This window comes from Pelophylax lessonae (genome assembly GCF_965119305.1).
Source record: "Pelophylax lessonae genome assembly, chromosome: 13".
NCBI lineage: Eukaryota > Metazoa > Chordata > Amphibia > Anura > Ranidae > Pelophylax > Pelophylax lessonae.
This window is the reverse complement of record NC_138780.1, coordinates 188127759-188146798: the sequence shown is the minus strand read 5'-3', so window position 1 is coordinate 188146798 and position 19040 is coordinate 188127759. Positions and strand designations below refer to the sequence as shown.

The following is a 19040-nucleotide window of genomic DNA, read 5'->3' as shown; positions in this document are numbered from 1 at the left end:
AATAGAGAGGGGATAAATGTAAGAGAAAAAGAGATAAAAGGTAAGAAGAAAAGGAAAAGGCAATATAGAGCATGGGAAGAGGGAGGAGGAAGGGAGAGAGTCCGAGCAAGAGAGGGAGAGAGAGATGGGGGGCATAAACGAGACAGAAGAAAAGAGAGAAAAAGAGATAACAAGTAAAAAGGAAAGATAGGAGAGAGAGAGAGAAAAAATAAATAAAGATATAGAGAGAGAGAAGGGAGGGAAGAAAAAAGAGAGAGTTAAAAAAAATAGAGAAAGGGGAGAGGAAAGATAGGAAATAGAGGGAGAGAGTGGGAATGAAGGGGGTCTCCTGGTGGGGGACACAGGGAGGGGGGGGGGGAATCTCCCAGTGGGGGACACAGGGAGGGGGGGAATCTCCCAGTGGGGGACACAGGGAGGGGGGGGGGAATCTCCCAGTGGGGGACACAGGGAGGGGGGGGGATCTCCTGGTGGGGGACACAGGGAGGGGGGGGGGGAATCTCCCAGTGGGGGACACAGGGAGGGGGGGAATCTCCCAGTGGGGGACACAGGGAGGGGGGGGGAAATCTCCCAGTGGGGGACACAGGGAGGGGGGGGGATCTCCTGGTGGGGGACACAGGGAGGGGGGGGGAAATCTCCCGGTGGGGACACAGGGAGGGGGGGGGGAATCTCCCAGTGGGGGACACAGGGAGGGGGGGGAATCTCCCAGTGGGGGACACAGGGAGGGGGGGGAATCTCCCAGTGGGGGACACAGGGAGGGGGGGGGAATCTCCCGGTGGGGGACACAGGGAGGGGGGGGGGAATCTCCTGGTGGGGGACACAGGGAGGGGGGGGGGAAATCTCCCAGTGGGGGACACAGGGAGGGGGGGGAATCTCCCAGTGGGGGACACAGGGAGGGGGGGGAATCTCCCAGTGGGGGACACAGGGAGGGGGGGGGAAATCTCCCAGTGGGGGACACAGGGAGGGGGGGGGATCTCCTGGTGGGGGACACAGGGAGGGGGGGGGGGGGGAAATCTCCCGGTGGGGGACACAGGGAGGGGGGGGAATCTCCCAGTGGGGGACACAGGGAGGGGGGGAATCTCCCAGTGGGGGACACAGGGAGGGGGGAATCTCCCAGTGGGGGACACAGGGAGGGGGGGAATCTCCTGGTGGGGGACACAGGGAGGGGGGGAAATCTCCCAGTGGGGGACACAGGGAGGGGGGGGGAATCTCCCAGTGGGGGACACAGGGAGGGGGGGGAATCTCCCAGTGGGGGACACAGGGAGGGGGGGGGAATCTCCCAGTGGGGGACACAGGGAGGGGGGGATCTCCCAGTGGGGGACACAGGGAGGGGGGGGGATCTCCCAGTGGGGGACACAGGGAGGGGGGGAATCTCCCAGTGGGGGACACAGGGAGGGGGGGGGAAATCTCCCAGTGGGGGACACAGGGAGGGGGGGGGGATCTCCTGGTGGGGGACACAGGGAGGGGGGGGGAAATCTCCCGGTGGGGGACACAGGGAGGGGGGGGGAATCTCCCAGTGGGGGACACAGGGAGGGGGGGGGGAATCTTCCAGTGGGGGACACAGGGAGGGGGGGGAATCTCCCAGTGGGGGACACAGGGAGGGGGGGGAATCTCCTGGTGGGGGACACAGGGAGGGGGGGGGGAAATCTCCCAGTGGGGGACACAGGGAGGGGGGGGGAATCTCCCAGTGGGGGACACAGGGAGGGGGGGAAATCTCCCAGTGGGGGACACAGGGAGGGGGGGGGGAATCTCCCAGTGGGGGACACAGGGAGGGGGGGGATCTCCCAGTGGGGGACACAGGGAGGGGGGGAATCTCCCAGTGGGGGACACAGGGAGGGGGGGGGATCTCCCAGTGGGGGACACAGGGAGGGGGGGGAATCTCCCAGTGGGGGACACAGGGAGGGGGGGGGAAATCTCCCAGTGGGGGACACAGGGAGGGGGGGATCTCCTGGTGGGGGACACAGGGAGGGGGGGGGAAATCTCCCGGTGGGGGACACAGGGAGGGGGGGGGGAATCTCCCAGTGGGGGACACAGGGAGGGGGGGGAATCTTCCAGTGGGGGACACAGGGAGGGGGGGGAATCTCCCAGTGGGGGACACAGGGAGGGGGGGGAATCTCCCAGTGGGGGACACAGGGAGGGGGGGGAATCTCCTGGTGGGGGACACAGGGAGGGGGGGGGGAATCTCCCAGTGGGGGACACAGGGAGGGGGGGGGAATCTCCAGTGGGGGACACAGGGAGGGATCCCATGGGGGGGGAATCTCCCAGTGGGGGACACAGGGAGGGGGGGGGAAATCTCCCAGTGGGGGACACAGGGAGGGGGGGGAAATCTCCCAGTGGGGGACACAGGGAGGGGGGGGGGCAGACTCTCCCGGTGGGGGACACAGAGAGAGGGGGACACAGGGGGGGGGAGGGTTACACACCCGGGGGAGGGACAGAGATGACAAGGAAATAATATTTCATGCAAAGGAGACATTGAAACAAAACGACTACAACTCCCGGCATCCCCCGCCCTGTCACGTGTCTGTGTGGGCGGGGCCGTAGGTCACATGAGTCGGGCCGGTTGGACGACTCACATGATTCGGGAGGATGGCGGAGATCTCTGTCACCTTTCTGCTCTGGTTGTCCGGGGTTCGGTGGATCTCCGGATACATCCTGACCGACCAAGGGGGGCTGGGCCGGGAGTTCGACGGAATCGGGGCTATAAGCGGAGGAGGGGTGAGTGGGCGGGGATCTGTAGGTGTAATGGGGGGGGGGGGGGTGTAATGATCTGCAGTCATAATAGGGAGAGTGTAATGATCTGCAGGTGTAATGGGGGGTGTAATGATCTGCAGGTGTAATGGGGGAGGGGGGGGTGCAATGATCTGCAGGTGCGAGGGGGGATGTAATGATCTGCAGGTGTAATGGGGGGGGTGCAATGATCTGCAGGTGCGAGGGGGGGGGGATGTAATGATCTGCAGGTGTAATGGGGGGGGGGTGCAATGATCTGCAGGTGCGAGGGGGGGGATGTAATGATCTGCAGGTGTAATAGGGGGATGTAATGATCTGCAGGTGTAATGGGGGGGGGGGGTGCAATGATCTGCAGGTGTAATGGGGGGGGTGCAATGATCTGCAGGTGTAATGGGGGGGGTGCAATGATCTGCAGGTGTAATGGGGGTGGGGGGGTGCAATGATCTGCAGGTGTAATGGGGGTGCAATGATCTGCAGGTGTAATGGGGGGGGGGGGGTAATGATCTGCAGGTGTAATGGGGGGGGGGGGGTAATGATCTGCAGGTGTAATGGGGGGGGGGTAATGATCTGCAGGTGTAATGGGGGGGTGTAATGATCTGCAGGTGTAATGGGGGGGTGTAATGATCTGCAGGTGTAATGGGGGGGTGTAATGATCTGCAGGTGTAATGGGGGGGGGGGGTAATGATCTGCAGGTGTAATGGGGGGTGTAATGATCTGGAGGTGTAATGGGGGAGGGGGGTAGTAATGATCTGCAGGTGTAAAGGGGGGAGGCAGGGGATGTAATGATCTGCAGGTGTAACAGGTGGACGGGGGGGGGGGGGTAGTAATGATCTGGAGGTGTAACAGGTGGGTGGGGTTGTAATGGGGGGAGGGGATGTAATGATCTGGAGGTGTAATAGGGGGAATGGGGGTGTGATCTATAGGTGTAATGAGGGAAGGGGGGGTGTAATGATCTGGGGATGTAGATAATGGGGGGGATGGTGATCTATAGGTGTAGATGGGGGGGTGATCTATAGGTGTAGATGGGGGGGGTGATCTATAGGTGTAGATGGGGGGGGTGATCTATAGGTGTAGGGGGGGGGTGATCTATAGGTGTAGATGGGGGGGGGTGATCTATAGGTGTAGATGGGGGGGATGGTGATCTATAGGTGTAGATGGGGGGGATGGTGATCTATAGGTGTAGATGGGGGATGGTGATCTATAGGTGTAGATGGGGGGGGTGGTGATCTATAGGTGTAGATGGGGGGGTGGTGATCTATAGGTGTAGATGGGGGGGATGGTGATCTATAGGTGTAGATGGGGGGGATGGTGATCTATAGGTGTAGATGGGGGGGGGTGGTGATCTATAGGTGTAGATGGGGGGGTGGTGATCTATAGGTGTAGATGGGGGGGGTGGTGATCTATAGGTGTAGATGGGGGGGGTGGTGATCTATAGGTGTAGATGGGGGGGGTGGTGATCTATAGGTGTAGATGGGGGGGGGTGGTGATCTATAGGTGTAGATGGGGGGCGGTGATTTATAGGTGTAGATGGGGGTATGGTGATCTATAGGTGTAGATGGGGGGGTGGTGATCTATAGGTGTAGATGGGGGGGTGGTGATCTATAGGTGTAGATGGGGGGGGTGGTGATCTATAGGTGTAGATGGGGGGGGGTGGTGATCTATAGGTGTAGATGGGGGGCGGTGATTTATAGGTGTAGATGGGGGTATGGTGATCTATAGGTGTAGATGGGGGTATGGTGATCTATAGGTGTAGATGGGGGGTATGGTGATCTATAGGTGTTGATGGGGGATGTAATGATCTGCACTGCAGGTGTAACAGGTGGACGGGGGGGGGGGGGCGGGGTTGTAATGGGGGGAGGGGATGTAATGATCTGGGGTGTAATAGGGGGAATGGGGGTGTGATCTATAGGTGTAATGGGGGAAGGGGGGGTGTAATGATCTGGGGTTGTAGATAATGGGGGGGGGGTGTTGATCTATAGGTGTAGACGGGGGATGTTGATCTATAGGTGTAGATATGGGGGGGTGGTGATCTATAGGTGTAGATATGGGGGGGGTGGTGATCTATAGGTGTAGATATGGGGGATGGTGATCTATAGGTGTAGATATGGGGGATGGTGATCTATAGGTGTAGATATGGGGGATGGTGATCTATAGGTGTAGATGGGGGTTGGTGATCTATAGGTGTAGATGGGGGTTGGTGATCTATAGGTGTAGATGGGGGATGTAATGATCTGCAGGTGGACGGGGGAGGGGATGTAATGATCTGGGGTGTAATAGGGGGAATGGGGGTGTGATCTATAGGTGTAATGATCTGGGGGTGTAGATAATGCGGGATGGTGATCTATAGGCGTAGATGGGGGGGTGGATGGTGATCTATAGGCGTAGATGGGGGGGGTGGATGGTGATCTATAGGTGTAGATGGGGGTGGATGGTGATCTATAGGTGTAGAGGGGGGGGTAGTGATCTATAGGTGTAGATGGGGGGGATGGTGATCTATAGGTGTAGATGGGGGGTGGTGATCTATAGGTGTAGATGGGGGGTGGTGATCTATAGGTCTAGATGGGGGATGTAATGATCTGCAGGTGTAACAGGTGGACGGGGGAGGGGATGTAATGATCTGGGGTGTAATAGGGGGAATGGGGGGTGTGAACTATAGGTGTAATGGGGGACGGGGGGGTGTAATGATCTGGGCGGTGTAGATAATGGGGGTGGATGGTGATCTATAGGCGTAGATGGGGGGTGGATGGTGATCTATAGGCGTAGATGGGGGGTGGATGGTGATCTATAGGCGTAGATGGGGGTGGATGTTGATCTATAGGTGTAGACGGGGGATGTTGATCTATAGGTGTAGATATGGGGATGTTGATCTATAGGTGTAGATATGGGGGGGGGGTGGTGATCTATAGGTGTAGATGGGGGGGTGATCTATAGGTGTAGATATGGGGGATGGTGATCTATAGGTGTAGATGGGGGTTGGTGATCTATAGGTGTAGATGGGGCGGGTGATCTATAGGTGTAGATGGGGGATGTAATGATCTGCAGGTGTAACAGGTGGACGGGGGAGGGGATGTAATGATCTGGGGTGTAATAGGGGGAATGGGGGTGTGATCTATAGGTGTAATGATCTGGGGGTGTAGATAATGGGGGATGGTGATCTATAGGCGTAGATGGGGGGGGTGGATGGTGATCTATAGGGGTGGATGGTGATCTATAGGTGTAGATGGGGGGTGGATGGTGATCTATAGGTGTAGATGGGGGGTGGATGGTGATCTATAGGTGTAGATGGGGGGTGGTGATCTATAGGTGTAGATGGGGGGGTGGTGATCTATAGGTGTAGATGGGTGGTGGTGATCTATAGGTGTAGATGGGGGGTGGTGATCTATAGGTCTAGATGGGGGATTTAATGATCTGCAGGTGTAACAGGTGGACGGGGGAGGGGATGTAATGATCTGGGGTGTAATAGGGGGAATGGGGGGTGTGATCTATTGGTGTAATGGGGGACGGGGGGGGTGTAATGATCTGGGCGGTGTAGATAATGGGGGTGGATGGTGATCTATAGGCGTAGATGGGGGGTGGATGGTGATCTATAGGTGTAGATGGGGGGGTGGATGGTGATCTATAGGTGTAGATGGGGGGTGGATGGTGATCTATAGGTGTAGATGGGGGTATGGTGATCTATAGGTGTAGATGGGGGGTATGGTGATCTATAGGTGTAGATGGGGGGGATGGTGATCTATAGGTGTAGATGGGGGATGGTGATCTATAGGTGTAGATGGGGGTATGGTGATCTATAGGTGTAGATGGGGGGATGGTGATCTATAGGTGTAGATGGGGGGATGGTGATCTATAGGTGTAGATGGGGGGATGGTGATCCATAGGTGTAGAGGGGGGATGGTGATCTATAGGTGTAGATGGGGGGATGGTGATCCATAGGTGTAGAGGGGGGATGGTGATCTATAGGTGTAGATGGGGGGATGGTGATCTATAGGTGTAGATGGGGGATGACTGGTCCTCTTTGCTTGTTCAGCACATTTCTCCCCCTTCTGATCTTCTACATTTCTCTCCCCTCCAGGCCACGTCCCGTCTTCTGGTGAATTACCCGGAACCTCAGCGCTCTCACATCCTGGACTTCCTCTTCAAGGTGAGGGAGGTTCCGCCGTGGTCGTTGTGAGGACGGCTGTGATAACTCGGTGCGCCGGCGCTCACACAGGTGTCCAATAGAGGAGCTCAGCACCTCCCCCAACACCTGACATGAACACCAGTCACCCTTGCTTCTTCTGCCTGGGGCTGCGATTTGTCTGCACACCTGGCATGCGCTCACATTATTTTGTAGTAATCTTTTTTTCCAAATATTTCCTGCATAGCAGAGAGAATCCCCAGAGCAGTATGAGTTGGCTAAAGATGGGGGGCTGGGTTTGCTTTCAGGCATCCTGTCTCTAAATGAAACCTTTAGATAGTCGTATAGAGGCTGGGTCTAGAGATATGTTGGAGGGAGGGTGGTGAAAGGGGAGGCCCTGTTGTATGGAGGGGGGGGGGGTTTGAACTGTCAGTACATTTACAGTTTGTAAAATTTGTAATTTTTGCATCTCTGTGAATGTCCCTTACAGACCTTCATGTACAGCTGGCAACCGGGGGGGGGGGGGGCAGATTTATGAACGGAGGGGACAAAGGGAGGGAGGGGTTGGAGTTGTATGTAGAAAGGGAGGAGGGGGGGGGGGGCACAGGGAAGACCATTGTACTCCATGTATCCCGCTCGCACCATGCTGCAATCATGTGATTTTTTATTTTTTTTCATGGCTTGCACAGAAAAAAAACATCAGGTGACCCCGTCCATCATTGTGATGGAAGAGGGAACACTGAGAACAATCGTTTTATTTTTTGTTTCTTCCCAGCAGTGGTGTGAAGAGGACACCTAATAGACCACGGCCAACCCCTCCTCCACCTCCCGGTGGAGCTCTGCATACGGCTGCACTCGCCCTCTCCTTGCAGCTTTGTGTATTTACCAGTAAGGCCCCTTTCACACTATTGCAACGCAATTTTGCCGCGATTTCGCGGCGCGATTTTTGCTGTGATTTTGAAAGCATGGGCAAGGCTATATGCCTCAAAATGCATTAAAATCGTGGCAAAGTAGTGCAGGAACTACTTTGAAGTCGGTGTGACTTCAAAACGCACTGATATGAATGGGGCTCATTGAAAATAATGGAAAACGACTTGTCATGCAATTTTGCGGTCCAAAATCGCGGGACAAGTCGCACTAGTGTGAATGGGGCCTTAATGTACCGCCTGTCTGCATCAATGAGCGGATCAGCGGAGGGCCCAAGGGGCAGGGGGGGGGCGGGTTTGAGCCTGGCTGTACCACTCCCCTTTGTCTAAATGTTTGAAATTGTCCCTCAAGATTTTACATTTCTCCTGAGGGGGGTGGGGGGGTTCTGGCTGCCTCCTCTAACGCCGTTAACCTTCCACTATCCTGCCACTATACTATCCTAACCTGCCACTATCCTGCCACTATACTATCCTAACCTGCCACTATCCTGCCACTATACTATCCTAACCTGCCCCTATACTATCCTAACCTGCCACTATACTATCCTAACCTGCCACTATACTGCCACTATACTATCCTAACCTGCCACTATACTGCCACTATACTATCCTAACCTGCCACTATACTATCCTAACCTGCCACTATACTATCCTAACCTGCCACTATACTGCCACTATACTATCCTAACCTGCCACTATACTGTCACTATACTATCCTAACCTGCCACTATACTGTCACTATACTATCCTAACCTGCCACTATCCTGCCACTATACTATCCTAACCTGCCACTATACTGCCACTATACTATCCTAACCTGCCACTATACTGCCACTATACCATCCTAACCGGCCACTATACCATCCTAACCGGCCACTATACCATCCTAACCGGCCACTATACCATCCTAACCTGCCACTATACCATCCTAACCTGCCACTATACTGTCACTATACTATCCTATCCAGCCACTATACTATCCTAACCGGCCACTATACTGTCCTAACCGGCCACTACACTGTCCTAACCTGCCACTACACTGTCCTAACCTGCCACTACACTGTCCTAACCTGCCACTACACTGTCCTAACCTGCCACTACACTGTCCTAACCTGCCACTATACTGCCACTATACCATCCTAACCTGCCACTATACCATCCTAACCTGCCACTATACCATCCTAACCTGCCACTATACCATCCTAACCTGCCACTATACCGTCCTAACCTGCCACTATACCGTCCTAACCTGCCACTATACCGTCCTAACCTGCCACTATACCGTCCTAACCGGCCACTATACCGTCCTAACCGGCCACTATACTGTCCTAACCGGCCACTATACTGTCCTAACCGGCCACTATACTGTCCTAACCGGCCACTATACTGTCCTAACCTGCCACTATACTATCCTAACCGGCCACTATACTATCCTAACCTGCCACTATACTGCCACTATACTGTCCTAACCTGCCACTACACTGTCCTAACCTGCCACTATACTGCCACTATACTGTCCTAACCTGCCACTACACTGTCCTAACCTGCCACTACACTGTCCTAACCTGCCACTATACCATCCTAACCTGCCACTATACCATCCTAACCTGCCACTATACCATCCTAACCTGCCACTATACCATCCTAACCTGCCACTATACCGTCCTAACCTGCCACTATACTGTCCTAACCTGCCACTATACTGTCCTAACCTGCCACTATACTGTCCTAACCTGCCACTATACTGTCCTAACCTGCCACTATACTGTCCTAACCTGCCACTACACTGTCCTAACCTGCCACTATACTGCCACTATACTGTCCTAACCGGCCACTATACTGTCCTAACCGGCCACTATACTGTCCTAACCGGCCACTATACTGTCCTAACCTGCCACTATGCTGCCCTAACCTGCCACTATACTGCCCTAACCTGCCACTATACTGCCCTAACCTGCCACTATACTGCCCTAACCTGCCACTATACTGCCCTAACCTGCCACTATACTGCCACTATACCATCCTAACCTGCCACTATACCATCCTAACCTGCCACTATACCATCCTAACCTGCCAGTACACTGCCCTAACCTGCCACTATACTGCCACTATACTATCCTAACCTGCCACTGTACTGCCACTATACTATCCTAACCTGCCACTATACTGCCACTATACTACCCTATACTGCCACTATACTACCCTATACTGCCACTATACTACCCTATACTGCCACTATACTACCCTATACTATCCTAACCTGCCACTATACTACCCTATACTGCCACTATACTACCCTATACTGCCACTATACTACCCTATACTGCCACTATACTATCCTAACCTGCCACTATACTATCCTAACCTGCCACTATACTATCCTAACCTGCCACTATACTATCCTAACCTGCCACTATACTATCCTAACCTGCCACTATACTATCCTAACTTGCCACTATACTATCCTAACCTGCCACTATACTGCCACTGTACTGCCACTATACCATCCTAACCTGCCACTATACCATCCTAACCTGCCACTATACCATCCTAACCTGCCACTATACCATCCTAACCGGCCACTATACCGTCCTAACCGGCCACTATACCGTCCTAACCGGCCACTATACCGTCCTAACCGGCCACTATACCGTCCTAACCGGCCACTATACCGTCCTAACCGGCCACTATACCGTCCTAACCGGCCACTATACCGTCCTAACCGGCCACTATACCGTCCTAACCGGCCACTATACTGTCCTAACCTGCCACTATACTGTCCTAACCTGCCACTATACTGTCCTAACCTGCCACTATACTGTCCTAACCTGCCACTACACTGTCCTAACCTGCCACTATACTGCCACTATACTATCCTAACCTGCCACTATACTGTCCTAACCTGCCACTATACTGTCCTAACCTGCCACTATACTGTCCTAACCTGCCACTACACTGTCCTAACCTGCCACTATACCATCCTAACCTGCCACTATACTGTCCTAACCGGCCACTATACTGTCCTAACCGGCCACTATACTGTCCTAACCGGCCACTATACTGCCCTAACCTGCCACTATACTGCCCTAACCTGCCACTATACTGCCCTAACCTGCCACTATACTGCCCTAACCTGCCACTATACTGCCCTAACCTGCCACTATACCATCCTAACCTGCCACTATACTGCCACTATACCATCCTAACCTGCCACTATACCATCCTAACCTGCCACTATACCATCCTAACCTGCCACTATACCATCCTAACCTGCCACTACACTGCCCTAACCTGCCACTATACTGCCACTATACTATCCTAACCTGCCACTATACTGCCACTGTACTGCCACTATACTATCCTAACCTGCCACTATACTACCCTATACTGCCACTATACTATCCTAACCTGCCACTATACTGCCACTATACTATCCTAACCTGCCACTATACTGCCCTAACCTGCCACTATCCTGCCATTATACTATCCTAACTTGCCACTATACTGCCACTATCCTATCCTAACCTGCCACTATCCTATCCTAGCCTGCCACTATCCTATCCTAGCCTGCCACTATCCTATCCTAGCCTGCCACTATCCTATCCTAGCCTGCCACTATCCTATCCTAGCCTGCCACTATCCTATCCTAGCCTGCCACTATCCTATCCTAGCCTGCCACTATCCTATCCTAGCCTGCCACTATCCTATCCTATCCTAGCCTGCCACTATCCTATCCTATCCTAGCCTGCCACTATCCTATCCTAGCCTGCCACTATCCTATCCTAGCCTGCCACTATCCTATCCTAGCCTGCCACTATCCTATCCTAGCCTGCCACTATCCTATCCTAGCCTGCCACTATCCTATCCTAACCTGCCACTATCCTATCCTAGCCTGCCACTATCCTATCCTAGCCTGCCACTATCCTATCCTAGCCTGCCACTATCCTATCCTAGCCTGCCACTATCCTATCCTAGCCGGCCACTATACTGTCCTAAGCTGCCACTATACTGTCCTAAGCTGCCACTATACTGTCCTAAGCTGCCACTATACTGTCCTAAGCTGCCACTATACTGTCCTAAGCTGCCACTATACTGCCTTAAGCTGCCACTATACTGCCTTAAGCTGCCACTATACTGCCTTAAGCTGCCACTACACTGCCCTAAGCTGCCACTACACTGCCCTAAGCTGCCACTACACTGCCCTAAGCTGCCACTACACCATCCTAACCTGCCAGTACACTGCCACTATACTATCCTAACCTGCCACTATACTGCCCCTGTACTGCCACTATACTACCCTATACTGCCACTATACTACCCTATACTGCCACTATACTACCCTATACTGCCACTATACTACCCTATACTGCCACTATACTACCCTATACTGCCACTATACTACCCTATACTGCCACTATACTACCCTATACTGCCACTATACTACCCTATACTGCCACTATACTACCCTATACTGCCACTATACTACCCTATACTATCCTAACCTGCCACTATACTATCCTAACCTGCCACTATACTATCCTAACCTGCCACTATACTATCCTAACCTGCCACTATACTATCCTAACTTGCCACTATACTATCCTAACCTGCCACTATACTGCCACTGTACTGCCACTATACTATCCTAACCTGCCACTATACTGCCCTATACTGCCACTATACTACCCTATACTGCCACTATACTACCCTATACTGCCACTATACTACCTATACTATCCTAACCTGCCACTATACTACCCTATATTGCCACTATACTACCCTATATTGCCACTATACTACCCTATACTGCCACTATTCTACCCTATACTATCCTAACCTGCCACTATACTACCCTATACTGCCACTATACTATCCTAACCTGCCACTATACTGCCACTATACTATCCTAACCTGCCACTATACTGCCCTAACCTGCCACTATCCTGCCATTATACTATCCTAACTTGCCACTATACTGCCACTATCCTATCCTAACCTGCCACTATCCTATCCTAACCTGCCACTATCCTATCCTAGCCTGCCACTATCCTATCCTAGCCTGCCACTATCCTATCCTAGCCTGCCACTATCCTATCCTAGCCTGCCACTATCCTATCCTAGCCTGCCACTATCCTATCCTAGCCTGCCACTATCCTATCCTAGCCTGCCACTATCCTATCCTAGCCTGCCACTATCCTATCCTAGCCTGCCACTATCCTATCCTAGCCTGCCACTATCCTATCCTAGCCTGCCACTATCCTATCCTAGCCTGCCACTATCCTATCCTAGCCTGCCACTATCCTATCCTAGCCTGCCACTATCCTATCCTAGCCTGCCACTACACTGCCCTAACCTGCCACTGCACTGCCCTAACCGGCCACTGCACTGCCCTAACCGGCCACTGCACTGCCCTAACCGGCCACTGCACTGCCCTAACCGGCCACTGCACTGCCCTAACCTGCCTCTATACTTCCAATATACTGCCCTTACCTGCCATTGTACTATCCTAACTTGTCACTAGATTGCCCTAACCTGCCACTATAGCATTGTAGTGTGACATTATACTGTCCTTGTCTGACACTATACAGCAGTGACTCCTGCCCACTGCCCTTCCAACAGTGACCTCTGTCCTCCGCACTGCCGGCCTCTGTGCACTGCTCTACAAACTAATGGCCTCTGTGCATTGCCTTACAAACTGTTGACTCTATCCTCTGCCCTGCGAACCCCCTGTTTGCTGTCCTGCTGACCTCCCATCCTCCGTATTACCCCCTGACTTTTTTTGTGCACCCCCATATCAGACAGGCTAGATCAGGCCCTGTAGCAGACAATGGTGGTCTTTGTGTCCTTGCAGAGGCCTATGTTGGGAATGCTCAGTCTCTGCACTCGGTGTGAAGAATTCTCTGCAGATCAGATCTGTGCGTTTATTTCCATCGGTTTTTCTGCAGGGAAGGTGTGAAGGAGGCCTGGCCCCCCCGGTGTACCAGGAAAAGCACAGAACATATGTGTGGGTTGGTTGTCAGGGGTGTGTGCACAGGGTGGTTGCTGGGGTGGCTGATGGTTGTTACGGTGGTTACTGGAGGGGGGGGGGGGGTGTGATGGTTGCTTGGGTGGTTACTGAGGGCGGTGGCTGATGGTTGCTAGGGGTGTTATTGAGAGGGAGTTGCAATGGTTGTCAGGGTGGCTGAGGGGGCTGTGTGATGGCTGCTAGGGTGGCTACTGGGGGTGGGAGATGGTTGCTAGGGGGGCTACTGAGAGGGTGGGAGATGGTTGCTAGGGGGGCTACTGAGAGGGGGGGATGGTTGCTAGGGGGGCTACTGAGAGGGGGGGATGGTTGCTAGGGGGGCTACTGAGAGGGGGGGGTTGCTAGGGGGGCTACTGAGAGGGGGGATGGTTGCTAGGGGGCTACTGAGAGGGGGATTGGTTGCTAGAGGGGTGGTTGCTAGGGGGCTTTTTTGAGGGGGGGTAATGGTTGCTAAGGGGGCTTTTGAGGGGGGGGGGGTAATGGTTGCTAAGGGTTTTTTTTGATGGGGGTAAAGGTTGCTAAGGGGGCTTTTGAGGGGGGTGATAGTTGCTAGGGGGGCTTTTGAGGGGGGTGATGGTTGCTAGGGGGGCTTTTGAAGGGGGGGGTGATGGTTGCTAGGGGGGCTTTTGAGGGGGGTAATGGTTGCTAGGGGCTTCTGAGGGGGGGGGGTGATGGTTACTAGCGGGGCTACGGATTACTCCGGCGATCTTCTGTGAAGCTCGTGGGAGGAGTTTGATTCGGTCATTGGGGTGTCATATGACTTGCGCTCATTTTTTTTTTTTTTTTCTTTCTTTCTCCAGCCGAATTTCGGGGCGTCTCTGCAGATTTTTAAAGTGGAAATCGGAGGCGATGCTCAGACTACAGGTACAGAACACTTTTATATCGGCTGTTCTTACACAAAACACCAATCTCACTGACCTCTTCCTCTCCAGGGCCCGCCCCTGAGGATCACAGATTTCTCCAGCCAGGATGCCGGCAGTCATTACCTTTGTCAGTCGCGTACAATCATGTCAGAGCTCCAAGTGAAGTTAGCCGCTGATACTTCCACAGCAGAGGGGGCGGGGTCAGTGTAAGGCAGAGTTCCTGATTGGCTACTTCTGCTTTAACCGGCATACTCCACACCCTCTGTGGCCTGCTGTTCCCGATTGGTCAGTGAGGCTGCCCATCACAGTGACGGGCCAATAGCAAGGTGTAGGAGGGGAAGGCAGATTCAGACACTCATAGAGCACCCTGGCTGTTCTGGGTTCCTGGAGGTTTCTAGAAGAACTGGAAAACTGGCTTCCAGGTCGTCTTCTGATCTCACTGGCTCCTCCCTCTGACTTCCATGGCACACCTATTTATTTTACCCCACTCCCTCCTCTTTATTGGTCTAAACAAAACAGAAAGTTAAGGAAATGAAAATGTTAAATGTCATCAATTCAGGAATGGAGGAGAAATCTTCCAATGGGGACATCTATCTGAGGGAACCCCCCCCCCCCCCTCCTCCTTTTTGAAGAGCTTTTTAAATTTGCATAACTCCTCCTAAAAGACCAGCCCACTGCTTGCAGGGCTCTTCAGAGGAGTCCGGAGGCCGGCTGCTGTGATGTTTTCAGGAAGCTCTGTACAGCACCCTGCCGGCCCCTCCCACTATCTGTGAACTGTTTGTATTGCATAGAGAAGCACAGAGACCCAGTGATGACATCATTCAGTCTTAAGGTATTGAAAAATAAAACTTTTGGGAGGTTTTTTTTTTTTCTTTCCTTTTCTTCATTTTGCCCAATTCTATTTTCTTACAGATCTTAGACATGGGGATCGACCGATTATTGGCAAAGCCAATATAGCGAAGGCCGATATGCACTTTCCCGGATATATCGGAATCGGCCCCTGAGGTTACCGATATTGCCAATATTTCGGGAAAGTGCTTGTACCGGAATGATGGCTGCAGCTAGAGGCATCACCCCGTTACCGGCGTCCATAGCCAACGGTCGGCTGTCTTGTTATGACAACCAATGCGGCTGAGAAGCCGCTCAGCTGTCATTACAAGGAGCGGGAGGGGACGTCCCCCCCCCCCCCCCTCCCGCTGCCTTCCATGGCTCAACCGGGTCTCCCATCCCACCGGCCACCGAAGACCCGATCAAAGCTGCATTCGGCTGTGATCGGGTCTCCATGGAAGAACCCGGAAGTGATGTCATGACATCACTTCCGGGTACTGGCGGCGCCAAATTCAAAAAATGTACAGCATTCAAAACAGCCAAACTTGGCGTTTTCAATGCTTTTAAGTGCAGAGGAGGGATTTGGAGTCTTTTAGACCCCCAGATCCCTCCACAAGAGTACTTGTCAAAAAAAAAAAAATTTTTTTTAAATGTACAAACATTTTGGCCGATACCGATATGCATTGGGCAAAATATCGGCAGGGAAAAACCAAAATCGGTCGATCGCTAGTTAGACATTGTCTTTCTTGTTAGGTTGATTGCTGAACCCTCCTCTGTCTCCAGATCACAGAAAACCACAACTTCCTTTCTCGTTGTCTGCGCAGTGTGGGGAGGGCGGGGGGGGGGGGGGGGGTGTGATGTACAGGAAGCCAACAGGGTGATGTGTCATTTTAAAGACCCCCTTCCACCTCATGCACATCCCCCCCCCCCCATATGAAAGTCACTGGTGGAAATACGAAACCGCAAATATGTAACCATCACGTCAAATATGACCTTCACTTTATTCACCGCTATAAATCAGGAGTCACTGAAAGGACACGGGGTGCGCAAAAAAAAAAAAAAAAAATGTACAGTTGAGGTTAAAGACACCCGGTCTGTACTGCTTATCCAATGGCTTCGATACGTTGTTGCTAATTACGAGCAAGAAGGCAGGTTGGGTTTTCTGGCCTCTCTGATCTACATACTTGTTGCTGTATTGACTCCAAAGAACTGATACAAGAGACAGCCAGGCATTCAGCATTTTTTATTTATTTATTTATTTTTATTTTATTTATTTTTATTTCTTTGATTTATTTATTTTTATTTATTTATTTTATTTAATTTTTTTTATGTCTAGTTGTGTGAGGTGCCTAAATACGTGTGCGTGTGTGTAATCCCCACAGCGGGGAAAATGCTCTTTCGATCCCCTGCAGATGTTGTAAGTTTGCCCACTTACAAAGAAGAGTCTATCATTTTCATTTTTTTTTTCTTAAATTTTTATTGGGTTTTCAAACAAAAAAAAAGTACAAAAGGATAATTGTCCTTTTTATATATTGCCGTAAAAATAAGAAAAACACAGCATACCAGGATAGTTGGTTGGTAGGGGATCAAATATTATTTTACTCACCGACCTGCAACAAGTTATAACCTTTTGTATCATGTATTTTTTTTTTTCTGGATGTTTGGTTGATATTCTGTTTCTATCATTTAAAATACACCTATGAAAACAATTATAGACCCTTCATTTCTTTGTAGGTGGGCAAACTTACAAAATCTGCAGGGGATCAAATCATTTGTTTGCCCCACTCTATACACTCATCGGCCACTTTATTAGGTACACCTGTTCAATTGATTGGTAACACAAATTGCTAATCAGCCAATCACATGGCAGCAACTCAATACATTTAGGCATCTAGACGTGGTGAAGATGACTTTCTGAAGTTCAAACCGAGCATTAGAATGGGGAAGAAAGGAGATTTAAGTAACTTTGGACGTGTCATGGTTGTTGGTGCCAGACGGGCTGGTCTGAGTATTTCAAAAACTGCTGATACTGGGATTTTCACACACAACCATCTCTCGGGTTTACAGAGAATGGTGGGAAAAAGAGAAAATATCCAGTGAGCGGCAGTTGTGTGGAGGAAAATGCCTTGTTGGTGTCAGAGGTCAGAGGAGAATGGGCAGATGATAGAAAGACAACAGTAACTCAAACCACTTGTTACATCCAAGGTGTGCAGAATACCATCTCTGAACGCACAACACATCGAACCTTAAAGCAGATGGGCTCCAGCAGTAGAAGACCACACCGGGTGCCACTCCTTTCCTCTAAGTACAGAAAAATGAGGCTACAATTCGCACAGGCTCACCAAAATTGTACAATAGATTTGAAAAAACGTCTGGTCTGATTCTGTATTTCAGCTGTGACATTCAAATGGTAGGGTCAAAATTTTGGTGTAAACATGAAAGCATGGATCCACCCTGCTTCGTATCACCGGTTCAGGTTGGTGGTGGTGGTGTAATCAGTGGCAATTTTGGCTCTGATAGAAAGGGTTCTCCCACGAAACGCGTAAGCCATACCAGGTTTTTGGGGACGCCATCACGCTAACCAGCAGTAGAGAAGTGTTCTGGAAGCCAGTGGTTCCTATTTCCTACATGCTTGTACATATCCTATGTTTTTGAGTATATTGTACGCTACCCATCCTTGATTTTAATAAACTTTTTAGTGGTAATGCACAATGTCGGTGCGCCCTTCTCTTATTGTCTTATGGTGTGGGGGATATTTTCTTGGCACACGTTGGGCCCCTTAGTACCAACTGAGCATCGTTAAAACACCACGGCCTACCTGAGTATTGTTGGTGACCATGTCCATCCCTTTATGACTACAGTGTCCCCATCTTCTGATGGCTCCTTCCAGCAGGAAAATGCACCATGTCACAAAGCTCCAATCATCTCACCACTGGTTTCTTCACCATGACAATGAGGTCACTGTACTCCAATGGCCTCCACACTCACCAGATCCGGTCACTGTCCTCCACTGGCCTCCACACTCACCAGATCCGGTCACTGTACTCCAATGGCCTCCACACTCACCAGATCCGGTCACTGTACTCCACTGTACTCCAATGGCCTCCACACTCACCAGATCAGGTCACTGTACTCCAATGGCCTCCACACTCACCACATCTCATCCAATAGAGCACCTTTGAGATGTGGTGGAACGGAAGATTGGCATCATGGATGTGCAGCCGACAAATCTGCAGCAACTGCGTGATGCTATCATGTCACTATGGAGCAAAATCTCTGAGGAACATTTCCAACACCTTGAAACTATACCATGAAGAATGAAGGCTAGGGATGCACCGAATGTTCGGCGGCCGAACATTATTCGGCCGAAAATAGAAAAAAAAGCACTTTCGGTGTTCGGCCGAATAAGTAAAAAGGCCGAATAAATTTGTGCCGAACAATGTCAGCGGCGGTCACTAAATGGCGGCCCGCGCCATGCTTCCGCCCGGACCGCGAGCCCGCTACCTAGGAGTCCTTCAGTCCCCTTCCTCATTGCGGCTCCCTGCACACGCCGCCGGTGT

At 51.9% G+C, this 19040-nt stretch overlaps 1 protein-coding gene across 2 annotated transcripts in view; it reads left to right on the top strand.

Moving 5' to 3' along the window:
- Positions 1–2609: 2609 nt before the first annotated feature.
- Positions 2610–19040, top strand: part of GALC (galactosylceramidase) — a 69889-nt gene continuing 53458 nt past the window's right edge. For both annotated transcript variants that reach the window (XM_082275353.1, XM_082275352.1), the window contains exons 1-3: positions 2610–2712; positions 6797–6865; positions 14590–14653. The gene's annotated coding sequence lies outside the window, so the exon portion shown is untranslated. The remainder of the gene's footprint in view (positions 2713–6796; positions 6866–14589; positions 14654–19040) is intronic.